Source organism: Heterocephalus glaber, unplaced genomic scaffold (genome assembly GCF_053883595.1).
Source record: "Heterocephalus glaber isolate CG9 unplaced genomic scaffold, H.glaber_assembly_v1.0 deba00001442, whole genome shotgun sequence".
NCBI classification, from domain to species: domain Eukaryota; kingdom Metazoa; phylum Chordata; class Mammalia; order Rodentia; family Bathyergidae; genus Heterocephalus; species Heterocephalus glaber.
Genome location: NW_028258296.1, coordinates 55,251,861 through 55,264,740, shown reverse-complemented (window position 1 = coordinate 55,264,740; position 12,880 = coordinate 55,251,861). Strand labels below are relative to the sequence as shown.

The following is a 12,880-nucleotide window of genomic DNA, read 5'->3' as shown; positions in this document are numbered from 1 at the left end:
TAACTTCTTACATAGCAGTTCATTTTCCCAGGCTATTGCCAGGGATTTACTTATGTTTGCCTTAACCAAAGTGTAACTTTGCATCAATTCGCTCCCTCCTTAGATCCTCTCTCTCCACTAAGACGAAGTTACGTCCATTCTTCTACCTTGTCTTGTAACTTTTTAGTCCCCAACTGGACTCCAACTGAGCCTCTAAATCACTCTCCATCACTTAAAATCCATTCCTCCTTACCCTCCTGCAGGCCCAGGCTCGTGGACGGCAGATTTCTGGCGTCCTCCTTCATGCTTGGGAGCCTTCACATAAGGTCCCCAGAAATGCATTACAGGCCTTGGCCCTTCCCTCTGGACGGATTGACCAACCCTGCTGTTGCTTTCCTTAGGGATATCTCCATTTCCCTGGGCTCACCCAAACTAACCAGTGACATCTTAATAGTCCGTGCAACTTTGAAAGGCCAGCGACCAGGGCTCCACTTTGAAAACCACTGGTGTGTTCCACGACCCCCACAATGACTCAGTGACCGAGGAGACACCGCCAGCTCACCTGCTGGAGCCCCTTGCTACTCAAGTCTTCTTAGCTTTCACCTCCCCCCACCCTTCAACAAGTCCCCGGCCTGCAAAGTCTCCTTTACCTCTCTATCCATCTCAGGGTCTTCAGACCCCACCAAACTCAACCTGAATCCCCTCATCTCGCTATCTCGCTCTTCCAAGGCTCCTTCATCCCAGGACTGTCCTACCCTCTCGTGTAACCTCTCCAAGCACTGTTCGGGACACAACCTCTACAAACCCGAGAGCGATGCTCCCCCTCCTCTCTACCCACCGCTCCCGCGCCGCCCTCACCTCCCCCCACAGGTTCCCCGGGACTCAACTCCCCAAATCCGCAGCCCTGACCCCCGCCCCGGCCCCCGCCCGGGCTCCCCGCTGCGGTGGACTCCCCTGCCCCCAAACAGGCTCAGAACACGCGGCCGGACCCGACCCCCCCACACCCCGCGCCGGCCCTTCCCCTCCCCCTCCCCCGAGGTGCCACTTACCCCGGAGGCAGGCGTGGGGGAGGGGAGAGGAGGGGCGGCGGAGGGGAGGGGGCTCCGGTGCGGGGCGGCTCTCAGCCCCGGGGGGCCGGGGCCGGGGCCAGAGGCAGCGGTGGCGCAGCGTCTCCCCCCGGCGGCGGCGGCGGCGGCGGCGCCGTCCCACTCCCGCAGGCACACATAGGCTCCATTGTCCGCCGGCACCTCCCCCTTTCCGGCTCCCCCCTCCCGGGACCGCCCCTTCCCCCTCCCCTCGACCCTCCCCCAGCTGCCTCGCAAGGTACGGCCGGCCCCGCCTCGGACGCGAGCGGGGAAGCGCCCCCTCCCCCGGCCCCGAGTCCCGCCCGGCCAGCGCTGGGGACCGCCCCGCCCCGCCTCGGCGCCCGGCCCCAACGCCGGGAAGGGCCCGCCCCTCCCGGGGAAAGGCACCGTCCCCCTCGCGGAGCTCCCGCAATGGTACCAACCCGGCCGCTTCCTCCGCCCCCTCCACCGCCTTCCAGGGGAGTCCCCGCCCCTCTCCCCGCCCACCGGGTCGCCTGCCGCCCAGGCCCCCAACCCCTCCCTCCAACATTTTACTATGGGACCGCCCACCGGCCCGCCTCCTGCTTTACATGGACACGCCCACCGGTCCCCGCCCCGGTTCGTCACCCAGCCAGGGGTGACGCCCACTCCCCACCTTAAAGCGGCAGAGCCCACTTTCTCAACTAAAAGAGCCTCTCAGAGGGCCGGCCGGCTGGGAGGTACGACCGGGCAGGGTCTCCTCTACCCTCACCCTCCTCCCCACGCGCTCGCACCCGGACTCCCCTCCGCCTTCCGCGGTCGGGGAGCCACCGAAGGGGGCTAGGAACGGCGCGGAGGGGGAAGGGCAGTGTGGAATTTGGCCATCTTTGACGGAAACCAGTGGGGAGCTGCTGAAAGAACCGGTCTTTTCCCTCACTCCCCCTGGTCGCCTCAGTCCTGCCTAGTCCTCAGTCTTCAAGGCCACCACCTCCTCACACCTCTCGGGTGCAAGTCCCCGCTGCCCCTTTCCGGTCCCTTTCCTTCACCTCTCACTCTCTGCACTGCCATTGCCATTGCTGGCTCGCAGGCCCCCTCGGGTGCTCTCTCCTCCACCGGCTCCGCAGCACGTTCTGCCAGGGTCCTGCGGACTCGGTGGCTGACGCGGGGTCCCGGTCCCGGTCCCCGTCCGGCCCAGCCCCGCCCCGCCCAGGCGACGCTGCCTGGAGCCCTCGGAGAGGACCCTCTGCTTGGGTCCTTCAATCGCTCCACAACCGCAGTGTCGCTCCCCTAATTTTCGGGAAGACCGTTCTTAGCCCTGGAGGACTCAAAGCCCCTGGATCCCAACACGGTCCCCGAGGATAAGAGGGCAGTTCGTCTGACTGCACTTTTTCTCCGAAGGAAAAGTGACGGCAACATGGTTAGCGCATGTTGCTGAATGAAAGCTCAGATCCGGGCTGCTCTTGCTTCATTCCTGTGGCTCTTGTTGCTGCCATGACCGTTACCACACACCTGTCTGCTCTGCAGCCCTTCCCAAACAAACAGTTGTTACTCTCTGCGTCTGAGCTTTGTGGAGTCTTGTTGTGAGATTGCTTCTGCAATTCTGCACGGCCCAGGAGGTTTTCTAACTCAGTTCGGTGAAGTCTGCCTACGTTAGAATGTACTTCATACTCTCCCCAAAGATGGATGAAGGCAGCACAGGCTAGAGATCTAGATAAATTTCCTTTCGCTCTAGCTTCTATTGCCCGTGGTTTTAACCAGGGTATCTATTTTGTGTCAGTTTCCCTATCTATAAAATAGGAAACCTTCCTTGGGGCACCCTTTAAGGAATGCTGCTGTTGTAAAGGATTGTACAAGAGAACTCTAAATGATAAAGCTGATTCACTTTTCCAAACCACTTAAAACTCTTAACTGGCTCTGTAAGTTTCTATGTCCAGCCTCCTCGGTTTAGATCCTATGAAAAACTGTAGCAAGATGTTTTCTCTCTTCTGTTGTGACTGAGGATGTGAATAAAGAAAAAAAGCAGCAGAGGGTATAAACAATATAAACCTAAGAGCCACTGAAGGATTCCAAATAGGAAATATTTAAAAGGCTTTTTGAAAAAATCAAGTTTTAATTACAGAATATTTGATGTCACACAGCTAAGAATCTCTGTAAAAGGTGGTGGAGACAGGGCCAGGTATGAACATAAGAAAAGAGAGTCAAGCCAGGATTGATTAGGGTTACCAACTTAGGTGGAAAAGGCTCACAAATTGTACAGGTAGATTGTATCTAGAAAAGAAAACCAGTGCCTAAATTAGCACTGGGCTGGGATATTCCAGACCAGATCACTCTGCTCTGTAAGCTCAAAACCAAACTCATTATAACAGTAATGTGTATTAATAAAAACCTATTTTCGTTGGCATCAAGCCCTCATGCAACCACATGTGTTAAAGTTCAAAAGTACTGTATTTACTGAATCAGAAGAAAAATGCAAATGAATATTAAATACACAACACTAGAGTAAGAACAATAATACCAAGAGTTAAGGCATGCTAAAAATCATGACATCAGAGTTAGGGTCTCTATAGTAATATTACTTTAGCTACATTACACAGGGATACAAATATGTTTTAAAATATTATTCATTCTATTAAAGTTTATTTTACTAGAATGTTCTCTGAATTTTCTAACTTCCATCCATTTCCATCTCACTTGAGAAGGAATTTTATTTCAGTGTACAAGGATCTAACACACTATAGATACATAAACACGAATGGATAATGGTGAAATCATTTTTAAAAGCATCCTATAAAAAGCTTCAAAATGTTTCTGCTACTCTAGAAATTCTAAGATAAGAAATCTTGGTGTGTTTTTTTTAACCCAAATGGGAAAATTGTTGTTGTTGTTGTTGTTTCGGTACTGAGGATCGAACTCAGGACCTTGTGCTTGTGAGGGAGGCGGTGGAATCACTGAGCTAAATCCCCGGGCCCTGGTGATTTTGATTTTCTGACTGAAATTTGCTCCTCATAAGGCTGATAAGCACTCACTGTATTGCAAACATGGGTGATAGAAGTTTGGCTTATTAGTTCTTTGACTAATCATAGCACTTGTGTTATTATTTAAATTTGCTTTCATTCTTTTTTTTTTTTTTTCTAGTACTAGGGATCGAACTCAGGACCTTGGACTTGCAAGGCAGGTGCGGCGCCACTGAGCTACATCCCTGGCTCCATTCTTTTCTACCTGCTCACTTTCCAGGTGAAGGAACAAGTGCTTTTGTTTCTTCAGCTCTTGATAAACACACCTAAATATTAGAATTGGGAGGGACTCCATCCTGCTTCTCAGATGAGAATTCTGACATTGAAATTTAATGATTTTGCCAAGATTATGGTCCTTTTTAGGGACTAGACTTTGAGTCCCACACTCCACAACACTGTTCTAACTTCCAAGGGTTGAGAACATGAAGTTCTACCTTAAAAATAATGAAATTAAGACTAAGAAAGGTTGAGCCCACTCAGCCAGCTGGTGTTAGGGTTACAAGAGGCCCTAACAAATTCTTGCCATGGTCAAAGCCCTCAGCTTGTCCATGGGTTCCTGCTGTTTGTACTATTCATTACTAATTCATCTACATACCTTATTGTCCAAACCAAAGCTGGTGAAATCCAACACCAAAGGAGCCATAATAGCTGAAAATGAAGGGTTAGAATAGAATGGCATCTCTTGACTTTCATAGTGCTGTAATAATGGTAGTCAGGGAAATTATTTCTTCTCTAGGTTGCCCATAATTGGAGAAACAAATCTCCCTATCCTGGCTTTCACTCATCCATTGAAGCCTAAGAGGAAATCCCAGAGCTTTAGCCCTGCCTAAAAAATGTAAAACTAATTATCTCTTTTGTAAAGTAAAAATCAATATTCCCACCTCCTTCCCTCTGGCAGCTTCACCTGGAGCCATTGGCACTCTGATGCCAGAGTGGGTATTGTTCTGTGTTACCACACAAGTGCTTTGCACAATCTGGGAAGGAGAGGCACAATATTTGTGAGGCTCTGATGAATCCGTGAGATAACCTTGAGAAGGCACCACCAGTGCGTTATTTTCAGGCTCAAACCTGTATGGTGGTGCCTCTTATTCTCATCATTCTGCCTTCTAAAATTCCAGCTCTGTGACATTCATCCTGCCATTTTTCTTAAGTTCTAAATGACTTTTTTCAATCTAACTGTAGTCCATCATGGATTAACAAGAGACAACTTGCAGGTTCCGTGTCTATTTCTCCCCGGATCACTTGATCTTCCTATCAGTTCTTCACATTTGTCCAAATGGGCCCCTTTCCCTCCTTAATTTCCACTAATTTAGTACTTCATTTCTCATTCTTAATTGCTTTCCCTACAATCATTCTGGGTAAGTGTTCCTACTACTTTGATTTTCTTCTAGACGTTTATGTAGGAATTTTGTCTTTCAAATACAATTATTTTATTTTCCCTGAGTTCTGCCTTTGCTGCTGGATTCTTTCCATTTGACACAATCAACCTCTTCCCAGTTGCTCTGGGATTGCTACCCAACCATTTCAGCTCTGACTCCGCCTCCGTGGTTTGCATCCAGGTTGTTCTCACTAGCTGCCTTGGAATCCTTGCCCACTCACCATTCCAGCACTGGAGATCCCTAGTGCTGTCCTGAGACCACCCTTTTCCCTTTACACTCCTGGGCTGACATGAAACCAAGAAAATGGATCCCAACCACAATTCAGGCGATGTAACTTACACTGAACTTCATTACTTATTGCTTGGAAATCCTTTTATGTTTCCTCATGGTTCCCTGTGTCATTTCCAACAGAAGTTACTCCACATTTTATCCACACTTCTCCTATATTGCAAGATTAACCTTGTCATCTCATCCTGCCTTGGAAGGGCCTTGCTCAGTTTTCTCCCTTCCATTGGCTTCTTACCCTTTGCTTTAGTACCTTCAGTAAAATCCTTTTTATGCCTCAATAGCCCTTCTCCCTTTTTTATTCCAAATTTATCCAACTGTTAACCTATGTTCTCTGCCCCATAGTTCTATTCCCTCCTCTGGAAATAACCCAGCCATTCTGCTAAAACATTCCTTTTAATATGGCCAAACCTAATTGTTAAATCCATCTAATGAAGTCTCCCCTTTTACCCCTCAGGTTTGAATTCCAAGGAATGATGACATTCTGGTTTTGTTTTCTTTATTAATTTAAATTCTTTACTTTGTCTACTAGTTGCTGATGTTGCTTAAAGTTCTTCATTCTTTGGTCTTCCTCACTCCCCAATTGTCCTTAGGATCTTTCACTCTCCTCACTTTGTATATAACCAATACATCTACAGGTCGAGCTCAGGCCTCACTTCAATCTGGCCTTGAATTTCTATCTACTCAGCTTGCACTTCTAGAGGGACTCTACATGTCAAAAACAAATTGACTGTCTTTCAACATTAAGTTTCGTCTCTGAATTCCTTATGTCTTTCACTTAAGCTCAAAACAATGGGGGTAATCTTGACTCCAGATCTCCTGTGTATGTATCTTCTTACCAGTGTTCACAAATTCTTCCTTCAAGCAATTTATTTATTTATTTTTCTCCAGGTTAGGACTATTTTGACAAACTCTCTGCCTCGATCTTCTCCCTTCATCAGTCAAATCTACATATTCTTTCCAGACAGCTCTTGCTAAGACTTGTTTACATAATATCACAGTTTGTTCAGTACCTATTCCTCTCTAATTCATCTTCAGGGCTCTTCTACCCTAAGATCCTAACAAGATGGATAACAGAAATAATATTGGCTTTGTAGTTATATAGATGTGGGTTTAATTTTGAACTTTTTGTGGTATTGGGCATTGAACCCAGGGCTTCCACACTGAGGTACACCCCTAGCCCTTTAAAATTTTGAGACAGGGTCTTGCTAAGTCACTACATTGCCCAGCTTGGTCTTGAACTTGTGATCTTCCTGCCCCTCTACACTTTATTATCCAAGTAATTTCAGGCAAAAAAAAATTATCATTCATTTCAGGAGTTGTTATATCACCAATTTTAAAACATAGCCTAAATATGTAAACTTTTAATATGGTCTACCTTCTATTGTAGGTCTCAGTCTTCCCCCTATATCCCAAGAGCAGAATCTTATGCCTCTTTTGTTTTTGAATAATTTATCACCGCTATATTTATCGAGCATCTACTAAGTGCAGGGCATCTTGAGGGATCCAAAAAATGAATCAGACATGCAATGTCTTTGAGGTTCAATCAAACTTGTATAGAAGATTCATTCATTTAAAGAAAAAAAAAGTTTAGTAAGTGCTCACTGTGTGCCAGATGTGGAGTACTGAAGATTTCAGTGTATAGAAAGGGGTCATAAGACACATTCCTAGAGGTTGGGATGTGAAAATCCATCTAGTTAGGAACACTGACAAGTAAATATTTATAATCAATTATAATAATAAGTGCCATACTATGGATAAATACCAGGTGTTGGGGGGCACACAGAAGAGCAGTATCCATCCAGACAGGGGAGTGAGGGAAGCAAAAAGACCTGAGCAGAATCTTAAAGAATGCGTAGGAGTCAGCCAGGCAAAGGACTCAGCAATGTACAAAGGCTCAGCTGCATGACAATGTATATAAATAACCACAATGCAAGAAAGAAGGTAATAAATAAGAAGCAGCGCACAGGCGAAAAGTAAAATGGCAATCAGAGGAGATGTGTTATTTGAGGGGGAGGGGATAAGCAAAGACTGCTTTGTGAAGGCGGAGGCCTCTGAGGCGACCTGAAGGTCAGGCTGATTGAGACGTGTTGTCCGGCCAGAGGCCTCTGTCTTCTCTGCGCTCGGCACAGTGCCTGCAAGTGACATGGACAGCACCTTGGCTGCTGTGATGATGGTGATGATACCTTTTCTCATGAAGTTTGCTCCCCTGTCTTCCCAGAATGCTTCTACAGAGAGACTCATGATTCAACAGAAACATTTTTGGAAGGTCAGACTCTGGTTTTGGATCCTAGCTCTGCCATTAGCGGGCTGTATGATCTTAGGAAAATTACTTAATCATGGGAAGGTTCATAAAATGGACTAAGGATGATAGTTTCCTCTCAGGACAGTGTGAGGATAAATACGTGACTACATGTAGATACGTAAGAATAGTGCCTGGCACACAAATGCTCAGTAAGTATTGGCTATTGTTATTACATTTGGTTACCTCTGGATTGCCCAGAATGGAATTGGTTTTAGGGGTGATTTTAGGGGCACTGAAATGGCCACATTTCTCGCTATCCCACCCAGTGTCACGCCAGCATGTCCATAATGATCCTGACATACTCCTTTAAATTCACCCATAGAAATTCAGGCCTTAGGATTTAAGCTGTCACTTTCCCCCACTTCCCCATACTTTTAGATTTATGAAGTCACCCTTCGGAGGGCAACACAAGAAAGGGTTAGCTCTGTTTTATTTTAAGTTATCTGACCATACCTCTATCCTTAATTATTACCTGCACTCAGAATATTGTTGGGAAGAAAGGCTAATTCTGCAGCTTGAGATCTTTCCCCAGAAATTCAAGCCAAAGGAGAGATACTCAGAAGGCTTTCTGAGGGCAAATAAGTCCTCTGGGATTGGAGGTAGGGATTGAAATTGGAGAGAGATGCCAAGAAGTGATGAGGAAACAAAAACATGGTAATTGTTGCCAATACAGAGAGGCTTTAGTAAGTTCAATGTGCTGATCTTGATTTTGGGATTCTTCACCAACCATCCCTCTGTTCAGTCAGTGCTAAGCTTTGTCATAAATACTTTCGCCCAGGATCAGTCTTTGTTATGGCTTGTATCTAAAGGTCCCCGCAAAGCCTCGTGCAGTCATAGGTGGGGCTTTGCAAGGTGGCTGGTGCATGCTGCTAGGATCAAGGTTGTGATGCTGGGATTGATGCACAGTGTGATGCTAGGATTAAGGGTGTGAGTGTGGGTGGGTAGCCTGTATGAGATATAAGGGACAGAAAGAGGACCATTGCTTATTGCTTGTCCCTTGTAGCTTGCTTTTTTGCTGCCTTCTGCCAGCCCTGCTTTGTCCATAACTGTTTCTCCTCTGCGATGCCCCTCTGCCATGCCACGAGGCCTTGAAGCCAGCCAATTACAGACTGAAACCTCTACAAACTGAGCCAAAAAAACCCTTTCCTCCTTTAATTTTGGCTCTTGAGTACTTTGTCTCAGCAATGAGAAAAGTGACTAAAGACAGTCTTGATCCACAGTAATTGAGGACACTAAACAGGTGATCAAGAACCTGTTTTTTAAATCTCACAATGGCTTTTACATGTTTGCTTTCTTAATTTTTACCCAAGAGAATTAATAAGCACCTAGAGTGTCTAGTACCAAATTAAGTAGGGTGAGAGTTTTATTAGAAGCTGAAAACATCTTACAGACCAATTCAAGAAAAAACAATAATAAAGTGTTTAATAATAATTCCTTAATTGAATTATAGACATGATGCAAAGTATAGACGTCCCAGAAAAAAAAAAAATGACAAAAAAGAAAAAGCAGTGAGTAGACTCTGGAGTGATGAGTGATAATTTCATGAAGGGCCAGAAGTTGAACTGGGCTTGGCGCAGTGACACATACCTACAATCCCAGCACTCTGCAAGGCTGAGGCAGAGGAATCAAAAGTTCGAGTCCATCCTGGGCAACTTAGTGAGACCACGTTTCAAAACTGAAATAAAAGAGGGGAGGGGGAGGAAGGAGGGATAGAGTTCTGTGTAAAGGCACTGGATTCAATCCCAGCATTGTCAAAAAAAAAAAAAAAAAAAAAAAGTTGAACTGATGTCAAAGAATACGACTTGGTAGCTTCAAGAGGAAAGGGTGACCCAGGAGAGACAGATAGGGGGCCAAGCCAGACCACTGAAAGGAGCAGTGTATGTGTGGATAGCACATCAGGAAATGACAATAGCAAAGGTGATTAAAATATGATCATGATGACAGCTGCCATTTATTGAGTATTTAATATGTGCATATGACAAACACTATTTCTAAGGACTGTAACTTATTTAATGCATACAGTAACCCTGTGGTGTATGAACTGTCCTTTCTGTTTTGCAGTTAAGAAGCCTTTCTTATTTAAAAATGTAAGTGACATCCAAGATAAGTAACTCCCAAGCAGCTAGAGAGTGGTGGAGCTGAAGTTAAAACCAGTCAGTCTGAGGTGAAGGAATTTAATCCTCTACTGTAGCCTCTCCTTGATGTGCGTAGTAGGGCTTAGGGGAATACAGGCGGATAAACAAGGTGAGAATTAATTACAAATAATATAGAGAAAGTCTATAAGAAGGCTACACAGTGAATTCTTTTTAAAAAATTAAAAAGCTAGTTTATTGAGCATTGTCTAGGACAGGTGACTTCCTTATAGCATCATCCTGGATGTGACTTACAACTGCATCCATTTCTCAGATGAGAAAACCAAAATGGAGTCACTAATGACTTGTTCAATGTGTGCAACTATGTTAAAAAGCACAGTGGTCCAGATTTGAATGCTAGGCTAGTGGCAAAGCCTGCGTCCTCGGCACTGTTCTGCACTGCCTCTCTCCTCAAGCAAGGGAAAAACCTTGTAAATGTAACACCATTGCAATTTGCATGGTATTCTTCAAAGCATTTTCAATGCACAGCCACACTTACATCTGATGAAAACCCTGTGAAGGGATGAGGGGCGGCTCTATGGTAATGAATAATAATCCTGGTCATAGTAATCATTAAAGTAATATAAGCCAGCACTGATTGGTTGCTGTCCCTATACCTAGCACTGTGCTAAGAGCTTTATAAGATAGGTTCTATTATTAAGGAACAGCTCTATAAGATAGGTTCTATCAGTGACTTATTTTGCACATGAAGAAATAGGGGATCAAAGACGTTAAATAACTTAATGAAGAAGCTGGACTCAGACATGTGACAGGTCTAGTTCAAGATCATGTGGCAATGAGTGGTGATTCCCAGTGAGTACACAGTTCCCTGACTCCACATCTACTCATGCCCTTTTTCATATTACTATTCTCACCACTAATCTACAGTTCCAGGAAGGAAGATTTGAGGAGAAGATACAGTAAGCAAGGAGAGCAGCTAGAAGACTGCAGAAATTTAGGACTGAGATGATGCAGATCAAGGCAGAGTAAAGGGGAATGAGGTGGCAAAGACTGGCTGTAGCAGCTGGTTTTGGCAGCACGTAAGTATGAGAGGAAGGAAGAAGAGCATAAATTTTGTTACTAGTCACAAAGTTGGAAAGGGGTAAGGGGCATCATGGTCAAAAATGGAAGGGGTTCACATGTGGCTCAGGTAAGCAGTGAGATACCACCATATACCAAACAGGATGGTGATAATAAAAACAATAAGGTAGACAATACCACGTGCTGGTGAGAATGGAGAGAAATTATAATTCTTATATATGTATTTCTGTGTGGCTATATAAAATGGTGCAGGCACTTTCAAAAAAGTTTAGCAGTTTCTTAAAAGGTTTAACATCAGTTTACCATATGATCCAGCAATTGCACTTCTAGTTATCTACTTAGGAGAAATAAAAACAAATGTCTATACGAAGACTCATATATGACTATTCATAGCAGCATTATTTCTAACAGCCAAAAAGTAAGAACAGCCTATATGTCCATCAACTGATGAATAGATAAATAAAAGGTGGTTTATCTACACAATGGCACCTTATTCAACAATAAAAAGAATGAGCTCAACCAGGGAAAAGGTATGCAAGAGAAAAGGGAAATGTCACAATCATTGGGGGATGGAGTGATGATTTGTCTAGCTAATATGGTACTTACATGTCCAGCTAATGTTAAATTTTACTTATATGCTCTAAGCACGCCTTCACTGACAGCAGAGGTATGTGTTTCCCAAATGGTAGGGTTGGTAATTGTCTGGGGGAAAATTGCCTCCAATTCAGTAAAACACACAAGGATAACTGGGAATAAACTGAATGTGTTCCCCGTAGTTTAGTGCTGAAACGAGAACTGCACAAACACTTTGAACAACATTAGAAGTAACATTAGCATTTGGGAGCATGGTGCTTCAGGAGCAACAAAATATTTCACTTAGTCATGAATGACCAAAATGGATGTTATGCTAGACCACCCTGGAATCGGGCTCTTTGACCCCAATACTGACTCCTGAAACTAAAGGAAGCTCATAGAGACCCTCAGGGAAACTCTGCCACTGCTTTCCTCCTCCAGAATTTGGGGCAAACCCGGTTCCTCTGGTCCCACCCTATCCCATGCCTCTTTCCCCCAGGCCTGACATCTTAGTGTCTGATGGAGGAGAATCTCACCCCCTCCCACCACCACCACCACCACCATGCCCACAGTACCAGGGACTGAATGAACCCAGGGTCTCCACATGGAGCTACTTTCCCAGGCCCTTTTTATTTTCTTATTTGGAACAGGGCCTCACTCAGTCACTAAGCTGCCCAGCTGTACTTGAACTCTCCATCTCCCAGGGTACTTGGATTACAGGGGTGTGCCACCATACCCAGCTTGAACAATCATTTTGTTTCTCTTTTTATATTTCTAGGATAAATGAGGCAAACTTAGAGTACATTAAGAATCTGGGAACTCAAAGTAGAGGCAGTGGAGCACAGTGGAGGCATCCTAGGGCATCCTAGGGTCTGGAAAACACTAGATTCAGGACCACTCAGATCACATCAGGGGGCTCAACTAAACAATGCCCCTTAAACCCCAGGTCCAGGATGGAGACTAAGACTAGAACTCAAAAGAAGAAAAGGTAGCTTTGCTTTTTTTGTGGAACCGAAGATTGAACCCAGAGCTTTCACATTGTGCTACATCCCCAGCCCTTGCTTGCCACAAACTTTTAACAGATTCATCATTTCCTCAGAATATGAATACAGCTAGCACACCAAGGTGG

At 45.2% G+C, this 12,880-nt stretch overlaps 1 protein-coding gene across 4 annotated transcripts in view; it reads right to left on the bottom strand.

The window, feature by feature from the left end:
* The window catches only part of LOC147827762 (uncharacterized), a 66,966-nt gene that overhangs the window by 10,172 nt on the left and 43,914 nt on the right, over positions 1–12,880 (bottom strand). For 2 of the 4 annotated variants that reach the window (XR_015452081.1, XM_087213344.1), the window contains exon 2: positions 9,593–9,680. The exons of 1 other annotated variant lie outside the window; for it this stretch is intronic. The gene's annotated coding sequence lies outside the window, so the exon portion shown is untranslated. Of the gene's footprint in view, positions 1–1,028; positions 1,176–9,592; positions 9,681–12,880 lie in introns of those variants that run through there. One more of the 4 variants, XM_087213343.1, reaches the window with a different exon arrangement.